The following is a 12,398-nucleotide window of genomic DNA, read 5'->3' as shown; positions in this document are numbered from 1 at the left end:
ACGTAATCTTATTTGTACTCTAACTGTAATCTATTTGTTATATCACACAGTAACGTACAGTCAATTTAATATCTAATTTGCAAGTTCTTCTGGAATTAATCTAGGTACCTCTCCTCTCCTGTAACCGAAAAAAAAAACAAAACCCCAAAACTGTTGTAACTTCACTGGAAATGTCCAGTTAGCTCTTTTGTAATCCGCCTTGAACTGCAAGGTATAGGCGGAATAGAAGTCCCTAATGTAATGAACCCTATAGGTGGTCTGAAGGTCCATACAAAAGTATACAGGTTATACCATAATACTTTTATGCAACTTAGATCTATTTACTAGCACTATTTGAGCCTGGATGCTAAACAATTGAGACAATCACTTTCTGTTTGATGATATCAAAGGTACAACCGAGGCACTAGTATCGTTTGAGTGTAGTATAGTGACATATCTTTTTCATACAGAATAGTTTAGAATTTATGCTCATTTAGATATTTGGGTCGTGTACTCTTCTGGCTAGATAATTTCATGTAAAGCATGAAGAAATATATTAATGGCATGGGATAACATTATTATTATATACATGACTCGAGTATTGAAGTATACTTTTAATTTCTTGTAAGCCTCTTTGTTCGACTAGAAAGATGGCATACAAAATGAAATTAAAATAGAACAAAATAAATTCAACGCTGAATTTGGCAACAGGAAATGCGACCTAATATATAATGGCAACAACAGAGCATACATAGAGGATTTCAACATTATTTATTGTTAGCAATGTAGTAAAAATATTCATATTCTTATATACCAGGTCTGCTTGAAAACATTTATTACCTTTCTCCCCTCCCAGCATTCAATCAGGGACATGTTTCCATTTAATTCAAGTTATATTTTTCTTTATAAAATGGCTGAGAACATCAAGCAGTGTGATTTGTACAACTGCATCGTGTGACTATTTGTCCATCACTGCGGAACAAACTCTAGGGCAGTGACCAATGGCAAGGACAATTTAACAATCCTTAATGAGACCACAATGCATAGCAAAAGCCCCAAAGTCCTTTAAATCCCTATGAGCTTAAGGGCAGTTACCGCAGCCGCAGCTGCTAGCATGGCTTTGTAAGGGGGGGGGGTAAGAAGGGGGTATATCCTCAATGAGTTCTGAACTGATTAAAGAACATTAAGTTAAAAAGGATAAAAATGGAATACTTAAATTTTTAAAAGCAAAATACACTTCCCCCTCCGTATTCGCGGGGGTTCGGGGCAGAGCCGGCCCGCGAATATTAAAAAACCATGATTAATATTCAGGCCAGATCTGCCCTTAACCCCTGCTTCCCCCGGATATTTTAAGCCCTGAAAACCCACCCTTATGCCTTACCTGGTGGTCTAGCAGGTTTTCGGGGCAGGAACAATCTTCTCACGCTCCTGCCCCGTGCAGATTGCTCACAGGAAATGGCTGCCTTGAGCTCCCGTAGTCTCGAGCCATTTCCTGTGAGCGATTTGCACGGGGCAGGAGCGTGGGAAGATTGCTCCTGCCCCAAAAACCCGCTAGACCACCAGTAAGGCTTAAGGGGGGGGGGGGGGGCTTAAAATAGCCTGGAAAAATGAAAATGTATTTTTTGATCTAAATCCGTGAATAAGCGAATCCATAGATACGGAATTTGCGAATACGAAGGGGAAGTGTATCTGCTTTGTTGGGGTTTTTGCCCCTCCCTTCTATATGGTATTACCTTCTCCCTGCTTCCCTATCTACTTGCAACATTGTATCCTTCTCATTGATGTGATGTATCCACTAATCCCCATGCCTGGTCATGGGCTTCTTAACTGGTAAATCGCCTTGAAACCTGTACTGGATAAGTGTGATACCGAAATTCAGATTAGATTAGATACAAGTGTTAAAACATTATGGGGATAGTTAAGAGGCAGAGGATTATATGATTTTTTTTGCTCAGGTTAACTAAGCAATTTTCTTATAGATACAAAGGAGAAATCTCTGCTCCATAGACCATGCCCATAAACAGAGTTAAATTTTGCTAGTGGCTCAGTAGATGTGGGAAACCAGTAATATTAAGGTACAGACGTATATAACAACTAAAAATGCAAATAACGTCCTGTGTACTGAATTTAGTAAGAAAAACCTCATTCTTACTTTCTCATTGAAAATAAAGCAAACAAGACAGAAATCAAAATGTATACAAAAAAAATGGAGAAAACAGACCTCAAAGAAAAATGGGGAGACCCAATAATCCACAGTGAAAACAATCCACCAATGAAAACAAAAACTGTGGATACAGATGTTCTGGAGATAATTTATTAAACACTGACATGAAAATTCTTAGCATTTTTTTGCTACTTCTGCTTGTCTGTGGTGTTCTTTGCTCACATGTTTAAAGACAATAGACTGTTTTCAGTCCAATTCTTTATATGTGAGTTTGCAAACCATTGGACCCCTGAGGAAGGCATGTTCGCTGAAACACGAACCGTGTAGGATCCAGTTGGATTTTTTATCACAGTATTTTTTTATCATTGTACTTTTTAAATTGAATTTTCATGGTTTTATATGTTAATGTTTAATAAATTATCTCCAGAACATCTGTATCCACAGTTTTTGAAAACAGACCTCGTACACGGACAGCCGGGACTCTATAGTACCCTAAGCTATCCGTATCACATCACTGGTCTGAAAAAACTCCATACATATATATCATCAATTTTTCATTCTTTGTTTCATTCTTTCTTATCAGTATCAAAATCTTTTTCTGTCCTTATGTAGAATCAGAGGTTAAATCTGCCAAAATATTATAACAATGGCAACAGTTCTGAGCAAAAAGTAGTAACAAGTTCATATGAAGAGGTTTCTTTCATAGTTCTTTAGTTTTTTTCAAAACTGCTTCTTCCCGACAGAAAGCACTTCTGTTTCGCCTATCCCAGTGATGATACGAATAGCTTAGGGTACTGTAACGTCTCAGCTGTCTGTGTATTACATTACAGATTTCTATTCCGCCATTACCTTTCGGTTCAAAGCGGATTACAAAAAGAGTTATGGAAGAAGGGTTACAACGTTAGATCAGAGAAGGTTTCCAAGAGAGGGAAAAGTAGAATCTGGGGTTAGGGAGGGGATGGTAAGAGGGGGGTTAAGCTTTATCATGGTATTAAGCTTTATTAAGGGATTTCTTGAAGAGTATAGTTTGTATTTCCTTTCTGAACATCTTGTAGTCTGGGGTTGTTGTCAATAGGTTGGAGACTTGGTTGTCTGTTTTCTCCATTTTTTTTGTATATATTTTGATTTCTATCTTGTTTGCTTTATTTTCAATGAGAAAGTGTGAATGAGGTTTTTCTTGCTAAATTCAGTACACAGGACGTTATTTGCATTTTCAGTAGATGTGGAGACAGGATCCATCTACATCCGCAAGGGTGCTACATTCTGTTGCTTTAATAACTGACAAAGGATTTGGGAAGGGATATAAAATGGGGAAATAATCCTTGGGTCGGTTGTGAAGAAAGTCTTATGGTGTCGGATTCCATTCCCAGTTTTGACTGAACTAGAGGTCTCAAGGAGCAGGCCACATATATTTTTACATAAAGCTAGTGGGTGAGATGTTTGGTAGCTTCAGCTTCTTTGGAGTGTGGTTTCTTGTCTGGGTCTTGTGACCATTTGTCTTTCCCTTCCTGGGATCTTCAGTTGCACCGTTTGGAAGGATACCCTTGTGTGACTGGTTTCCTGTGGGGGTCTGGGTATCATCTTGTACACTTCTCCCTCCGTATTCGTTGTGATAGGGGATTAACAGAACTGCAAATACAGAAAAACCGCGAATAACTTTTTTTCATGTTATTCGCTGTTTTCTATTAAAAACCGTTGTGAACACAGTGAATAACATGGTGGGAGACCTAGCCTGTTCCTGAAGGAGAGGCAAAACACAGTGAAGAAAGTGCTGGGAATCGGAGATTTTCTCTGTAAACGCTTGGAATCAGCTATTTCTCTATGCAAGCTGATGTAATTTGGGGGGGAGGAGCCAGCAAGCTAAAAACCGTGAATAATTGAGACCGCGAATGCTGAAACTGTGAATTCGGAGGGAGAAGTGTACAGCAGTGTCTCTCAAACTGTGTGCCAAGACACAGTGGTGTGCCCGGAAGTCATTCCAGGTGTGTCATGAGAGATTCCAGAATTTTACTTTATTTTTTTTTAATTCCCTTCATAAGTATACACTAGAGTAGATGACATGTATGTCACATACGCAAGAGTCTGTCAATATTATGAGCTAGAGAATGACACGGTGACAAAATTCATCACCGTTCCCATCCCCGCAGATAACCGCGGGAAACCATCTTCATGTCATTCTTTAAGGAGAGAGGGAAGAATCAGAGTATGAATGGCCACAACCACTGACCCGCAAGCTTTGCTTTGAAGAATGCTGGTGTAGAAGGACTGAGGTTGAGATAGACACTACAGAATGACAGTCTCTTGTATCCAGAGCAGATATTGTGATGTCATAATGCCTCATTCCACCAGTGCCTAAGAGCCAATCACATCAGTGATGTCACAATGGCTTCATTATCCTTGGCTCCCATAAGAATCAGAGTATGAATGGCCACAGCCACTGACCCGCAAGCTTTGCTTTGAAGAATGCTGGTGTAGAAGAACTGAAGTTGAGATAGACAGTAAAGAATGACAGTCTCTGGTATCCAGAGCAGATATTGTGATGTCATAATGCCTGAATCCACCAGTGCCTAAGAACCAATCACATCAATGATGTCACAATGGCTTCATTATCCTTGGCTCACATAAGAATCAGAGTATGAAAGGCCACAACCACTGACCTGCAAGCTTTGCATTGAAGAATGCTGGGGTAGAAGGACTGAGGTTGAAATAGACACTAGAAAATGACATGGGATTATTTCCTGCGGTTATCCGTGGGGACGGGAACGGTGATGAATTTTGTCACCGTGTCATTCTCTATTATGAGCATCTGTGTGCATTAAGAATGCAACTGCCCAGACAAGCATCTTTCTTTGACGCGATTGGTCCTTGAAAACTAACGGCAAGTGATTTTATTTCTACGCAGTAATTATCCTAACTTGAGCAACAGAGCAATCAAAGTTTTGCTGCTGTTTGGCTCTTATCTTTGCGAACTTGGATTTTTAGTTCTGACTGAAATTAAATCAGAAAAAAAAAAAAATGAGAGAACTGCAGATGGTGGATGATGAAATGCATATTTGCTTGTCGACTATCAAACTGTGTTTTGAGTTAATTTGCATTCAAAAACAAGCCAATTTTATACTTTCAATTATAATGTGCCACAAAAAAACATTTGCTCCGTTCAGTGTGCCAGAGCTAAAAAACGTTTGAGAGACACTGCTGTACAGGGAATGGGGACTTCTATACTATCTTAGAATGGCTTTTGGCATTTTCAAAACTAACATTCAACACTAACTTGCCTAGCGCCATAAGGAGCCGCACCGGGATTTGATCACACAACCTCTGGGTACAGAGGCATCTGTGTTAGGCGCTAACACTTGCCTTATGCAGCAAATGGCCTAATGTGGGGCACTTTAAAATGTTCCATGTTATTTACCTAGACCAGGGGTAGGCAATTCCGGTCCTCGCGAGCCGGAGCCAGGTCAGGTTTTCAGGATCTCCACCATGAATATGTACGAGATGGATTTGCACGCACCACCTCCTTGAGATGCAAATCTATCTCGTGCATATTTATGGTGGAGATCCTGAAAACCTGACCCGGCTCCGGCTCTCGAGGACCGGAATTGCCTATCCCTGACCTAGAAACATAGAAAAATGAAGGCATATAAAGACCATGAGGAAATTCTATGAATGGCGCCTAAGTTAATTGAGAAACGCCATTTAAAACGGCCATGAACATTAAAGCGCCTACCAGCACCCAAACAAAAGGCTCCACAATGGCGCCTCTGGAGGTGCCTACCAGCGCCTAACACCACTATGGGCGTGGCTAATGCCAGAAGTGGAATTAGGCACTGTAAAGTGCCTATGTAGGCGCGATTCACGACACAGATAGGGGCGACTCTCTATACGGCGCCGTCACATGACTGAGACACAATCGGCGGCCGCTTTTTAGATGGCCGCTAGTATTGGCAGCATATAGAGAATCTGGGCCCGTATGTCGTATCCAGTCTGCCCATCCATGCCATCTCCTTAGAGATCCTGCGTTTTTGCATGGGCACGTGCCAACCGCATTCTAAATTTATTTGGGGGGGAATTTTTTGGGGTGTTTTCAGTTAGCATTATGCACTCACCAGTTAGCACTGCTATATTATTGCATGTTAACTGATTAGTGCATGTTTAACACAGGAATATTTATTGTCTCCAAAGCAGGTAACATTAGCACACGGCCATAAATGAAATAAATGGGGAAATAAGGGTTTTATTTCATCCACAGTAAGTCTGGCCTTTGTGCATGGGAATGACTTGAATAAGGACACGCTAAGGGCAGGGATCTCAAAGTCCCTCCTTGAGGGCTGCAATCCAGTCGGATTTTTAGGATTTCCCCAATGAATGTGCATTGAAAGCAGTGCATGCACATAGATCTCATGCATATTCATTGGGGAAATCCTAAAAATCCGACTGGATTGCAGCCCTCAAGGAGGGACTTTGAGACCCCTGCGCTAGGTAAATCAGCTTAATAAAAGGACCCCCATATTGTCCTAAAGTTTGAATGGCTTGAGAGAAAGAGTATATCAGGAGTGCAGCAGTCCTTTTATTAAGCTGATTTACCTAGCGCAGGGGTCTCAAAGTCCCTCCTTGAGGGCTGCAATCCAGTCGGATTTTTAGGATTTCCCCAATGAATATGCATGAGATCTATGTGCATGCACTGCTTTCAATGCACATTCATTGGGGAAATCCTGAAAACCCGACTGGATTGTGGCCCTCAAGGAGGGACTTTGAGATCCCTGCCCTTAGCGTGTCCTTATTCAAGTCATTCCCATGCACAAAGGCCAGACTTACTGTGGATGAAATAAAACCCTTATTTCCCCATTTATTTCATTTATGGCCGTGTGCTAATGTTACCTGCTTTGGAGACAATAAATATTCCTGTGTTAAACATGCACTAATCAGTTAACATGCAATAATATAGCAGTGCTAACTGGTGAGTGCATAATGCTAACTGAAAACACCCCAAAAAATTCCCCCCAAAATAAATGGCTAGATGGCGTGAGATAAGACAATCACAACCAATGTTTCCTCTAAGGCAGTGTATCGTAAACTGCGTGCTGCGGTGAGATTCCGAGTGTGCTGCGAGACACTGGCAAGGAGGAGCGGTACAGGCACCGGCTGACTACCCTCAGGACGTGCCTTTCACAGCGAGAGGCTTGTCCTGTAGGCAGTCCGCCAGCACCGGTGCCTGTCCTTCTCACAGCACCCCCTCCCCCACCGACGTACCAATTTTAGGTTTAGCAAGCTCAGGGCCCAATCTGGAGGGCCCACGGGCATGCACCGATGTCAATGTGATGACATCACACATGCGTATGACATCATGACGTCGACGTCTGCGCACGCCCAGAGGCCTTCCAGCCGCGGCTTTCAAAACGTTTGCGAGACCCTGCTCTAAGGATTGGCTGGGTGCCTGCAATTTTTTTTTCATCTGAGCGACAGGTTCTAGCATTAAAACCCCCCCCCAACAATTTACCAGATTTGCAGATATTTTTGTGAGCGACGCTCCTAGAATGTATGAGCGATTTGCTCATACGTTCCGCCTAGAGGGAACACAGATCACAACAGACGTGAGCACACGTGGTATGAATGGTCAGAGTGCAGCATGTGCTGGAGAAAGACAAAGAGTGAAACAAAAAAAGAAAATACCCCAGTATTTTCAATAGACAAAATATGAGCCGATTAAAAAAATTGCGAGATTTCTAAAATGGACACGATTTATATACAATGTGGTCTACAGTCGTTTGTTTAAAGTAGCTGCCTAAATAAACCCTTGGGAAGAGAGACCTGCAGAACAAATGGCAAAAAACCTCCACCCATATGAAAGCAATTATTTCCTTTCTTGGGCCTGGCAGTCTCTTCCTGTTCCTTGAGCTTGCCAGCTCAATTGGAACCAGCCTCTGCTGGGCCACGGTGCCATAAGCCTTCCTGTGCAACTACCTAGGATTTTTCCCTGCAATTTGTATCTCCCTCTCAACTCAACCATCAAAAATGTCCTTAGCTAGAGGCTGCCTATGGGAGAAGATTTGGTCTTGATTGTAGGCATCGGCGATGAGCAATGACCAAGACGTGCTTCCCCTAGGAACTGTGAATGTTACTTCTACTGCTTCTGCACAGCTAGTAAGCCATTTGTATGGCTCTAAAAGCAGGAGAATGGTACCTTTGAATTCGACACAGCTCCTCTGCACACTGAGCACTGGCCCCGTCAGTCCGAGAGCAATTATGTCTGATATGTTAAGTTATTCACATTTTCCAGTCTTACGAGGTTTTTCAACTAAGCTGGAACTATAGCTTTAACCGCGTCTGACTGTGCAGTTTCCAACTGCTGTACACTTTACATTTTTAAAAGTAATTTGAAATAAATATTGCTGAACTCTAGCATTTAGTTTAGCAAGTAAAAATTTTCAAGCTTACAGATGTTTGTGTTGAAAGGCATATTGAGAAGCAGGCCTAGGAAGAACATTGAGAATCACCCATTGAGAATCAATTGAGAAATCAACCCTAGGAAGAACAACGTGCTTCAAATTATCTTAAAAATACATACTCTGATGGATGCTAGGCTGCGGTGAGAGAGGCAGCTATTCCCAACCCAGTCCCTGGGACATACCTATTCCCATCAGTTTTTCGGATATCCACAATAAATATCGATTGCCTAAGTCATGACTATGGATATCCTGAAAACCTGATGGGACCAAGTACTGGGCTGGAAAAGGCCGAAGAGGTATAAGCGACAGAAGAACTAACAAATCAATTCTGGAAGAGATCAAACTGTCTAGGTGACTCAAAGCCCAAATGATGGAATAAGCACAGAGGATATCTAATTTGAAAATGAATGGTTATAAATTAAAGAACTAAGGCCGGTACTGGACAGACTTGCGCGGTCTGCGTCCGATTTATGGTGACTCAGTGTAGGATGGGCTAGGGAGGGCATCAATGGAAACTCCACTAACTTGGAACATGAGGACGTTGCTGGCAAGACTTTATGGTAGGTATCCTGCAAACAATGGGATGGTTGGAAAGGCCGGAGTGAGCTTGGACAGCAACTCCAGCAGGTGGACTTTACAGTCTATGGCCCAGAAATATCAAAGAGACAAGTTCGTTTAATCATGTATTTTTAATGAGTATAACTAATGGGCAGACTGGATGGATCGTTCAGGTCTTTATCTGCCGTCATTTACTAAGTTACTTGGCAGAAACCCAAAGAGTAGTAACATTCCAGAGCTGAGATTGTGATGTCATAATGCCTCATTCCACCAGTGCCTAAGAGCCAACCTCAGCAGTGATGTCACAGTGGCTTGATTTGGTGGCAACTTCAGCAGTTGGAACCTAGGACAATACCACGTGACTTTACAGTCTATGACCCAGAAACACCAAAGAGGAGACATGTTAATTTAATCATGTATTTTTAATGAGAATAACTAATGGGCAGACTGGATGGACCGTTCAGGTCTTTACCTGCCGTCATTTACTATATTACTATGTTAAAATAGGAGGTATTGATGCCCATTTACAAGTCATCGGTGAGGCCCCACTTGAAGTATTCTGTTCAGTTTTGGAGTCTGTCTTTTTCAAAGGCAGTGTCTCAAACTTTTTTTTTAGCTCTGGCACACTAAACAGAGCACATGTTTTTCGTGGCACAGTATAATTGAAATTATAAAATTGCAAAACCAACAAAAAAAAATTAAATTTGAGAGTCATTTATTTAAAGTTCTTTAAGCTACATTTGGGTAATTGTAATCAAGATGAAACTAAAGTAGATGTAATGGAACATTTTTAGCTGTATGTATTAGGTATGGTTCATTGAGATTTGATTATTTTATTGTTTTACCATTAGAATTGTTATTATTGAGATGTTGTTGGTTATAATATTTTATGAAAATTTTTTTTTAAAAAAACACTTTTGTTCTTATTCTTTCCTTTCCTATTTTTAAATGGAGTTCTTCTCTTAATGAATGTGAACTCTACATTGTAAACCACTTGGATCCTTTTAGGCTGTTATGTAGTATATACAGTTTTTAATAAAGATAAACATGAGCTTGTTTTTGAATGCACTTGTCTGGGCAGTTATATCCTCACACACCCCGATGCTCATACCACTGACAGACTCTTGTGTACGTGATGTTTACTGTCATCTATTCTAGTGCATATTTAGGAAGGGAAGTTTTAATAATATAGTAAAATTCTGGAATCTCTTCAGGGCACACCACTGTGCCTGGGCATACAGTTTGAGAGACACCGTGCTAAGGACTTCAAGTGGTTCAATGAAAAGCGACAAAAATGGTATGTAGTTTGCATCACAGGACATAAGAAAAAAGACTTGAAGACCTGAATATGAATACAGTACCCCAGAGGAAAGGAGAGATGGGGGATATGAGACAGGTGTTCAAATATTTGAAAGCAATAGAACTAAAAGACATGGATTGAGGTTATGGGGGGGGGGGGGCTTGATTCAGAAGTAACGTCAGGAAGTACTTCATGGAGATTGCGCTGGATATCTGGAATCTCCTGTGGGAGAGTGTGGAGATGAAAACTGTAATGGAATCAAACGTGTGGGATAAACACAAAAAGGATTCCTATATGGAACGAGAATGGAATCAAAACAAACTTAGCGGTGCTTTAGGCCGCAACGCCACTAATTGGGAAATAAGGCCAGGCTTCTATGGTTTGCGCCCTGTGACAAACCCAGGTCTATTTCGGGTCTTACCCACAATAAACCCGGATCCGTTCCTGGTTTTGTCCCAGTGAGCAGGAATGTGCACAAGCCACCTAGGTGCAGGAGAGCGGATCAGGTGACTGACCAATTAATTAATCAAGCTGACTCTAGCTCTGACGGGGAAATGGAAATAACAGAAACAGGGCAGGATAAGTGTGAAAGTTTCACTCTAGGCAAACCTCATCCTGACACTGTTAAATCCCTCAGGAAATTTGAACAGCCAGTTAAAACCAGGGCTAGAAAGTATCCTGTTTGTGAAAGCAGGAAGCAAGTGAGTGGGTGGAAAACCCTTCCCCCACAGTCTCAGAAGGGGAGTGGTTTTCCACCAGATATAATGAGCCTGCTGAGAACAGAAGGGGGGAGGCAGCCAAGGGAAGCCAGACTCACGAGGCACCCGGGAGAGGAATACCCAGGAGGGTATGAAGCTGGAGAGAGCCAGACTCTCTCAGACTGGCCCATGCTAGAAGCAGATGATGCAGCTCATATCAGGGAGCCTTGGGAGCAGCCAGAGGAGGAAGCAATGGACACCCAGGCAAACCAGGCAAGCACTGAAACTCAGCCATTGCCTATGGAAATATAGTGAGTTTAAACCTGGATGTTTTCTCATGATGTTCATTCCTCTGTGCTGCTAGGGAATCTGAAAGTTTAGAAACTTCAGTTTTAAAACTCTCCCTGAAAGCTTAAATGCAGAAGTTTTCTTTAAAGCCCTGGGTTATATAACGTGGTATGAGTGTTTGTACTTCCTGGCTGGTTGCCCAGCTGAGCCAGCACGTTGTTTTCTCTCAGCTGTGGCTAATACCAAGTGCACTATTGCAGAGAAGGGAAACGTACATGTGCTATTGAAGACTGGTGATATATCAATGATTTTTGGAACATACAAATGAACTGTTTAGATAAAAGGATATTGATTTAAAACACTGTTGCTCTGGTGAAGAGAACTGAGACCCATAAGCTTGCAAGTCCAGAAGCAGGGACTATTCTATAATTGCAGTGTTATTCAAGTTTTGTTTCTGGAACCTTTATGAGTTTGATGTCATGTGCTGTGACTGCATTCTGCACTGCAAGGCTGATGCCTGAATGTTTTTGAATTATGTTACCATTACTGAAATAAAGCTATTTTTGGTTTTTCACATTCTGACTGAAACCGGTATTCTTTGCATGCATGCCTAAAAGTAAGACCTGGAGGATCCCTTAGTAGCAAGGGACACGTGGGACTGGAGTTTTGGTCATTTTCCTGGGACTTGCAACATCGGCAAGAACCCGGGGTGTGACAGCCCCCAGTTATGACTAGATAAGTCTGGATGGTCTGGGATGGGCTTTGATGGCAAATTCATTAGCAGGAGAATAAGAACAATGCTAGGCAGACTTCTAGAGTCTCTGGCCCTGAAAATAGCAAGGATTGATCAATATCAAGTATTGCATCACACCATATGCCATGAGTTTATCTTGTTGGGAAGACTGGATGGACCATGCAGGACTTCATCTGCCGTCATCTACTCTGTTACACCACCCTAGAACGGG

This window comes from Geotrypetes seraphini, chromosome 18 (assembly GCF_902459505.1).
Source record: "Geotrypetes seraphini chromosome 18, aGeoSer1.1, whole genome shotgun sequence".
NCBI lineage: Eukaryota > Metazoa > Chordata > Amphibia > Gymnophiona > Dermophiidae > Geotrypetes > Geotrypetes seraphini.
The sequence above is the reverse complement of the archived record's forward strand: the minus strand, read 5'-3'. Positions refer to the sequence as shown.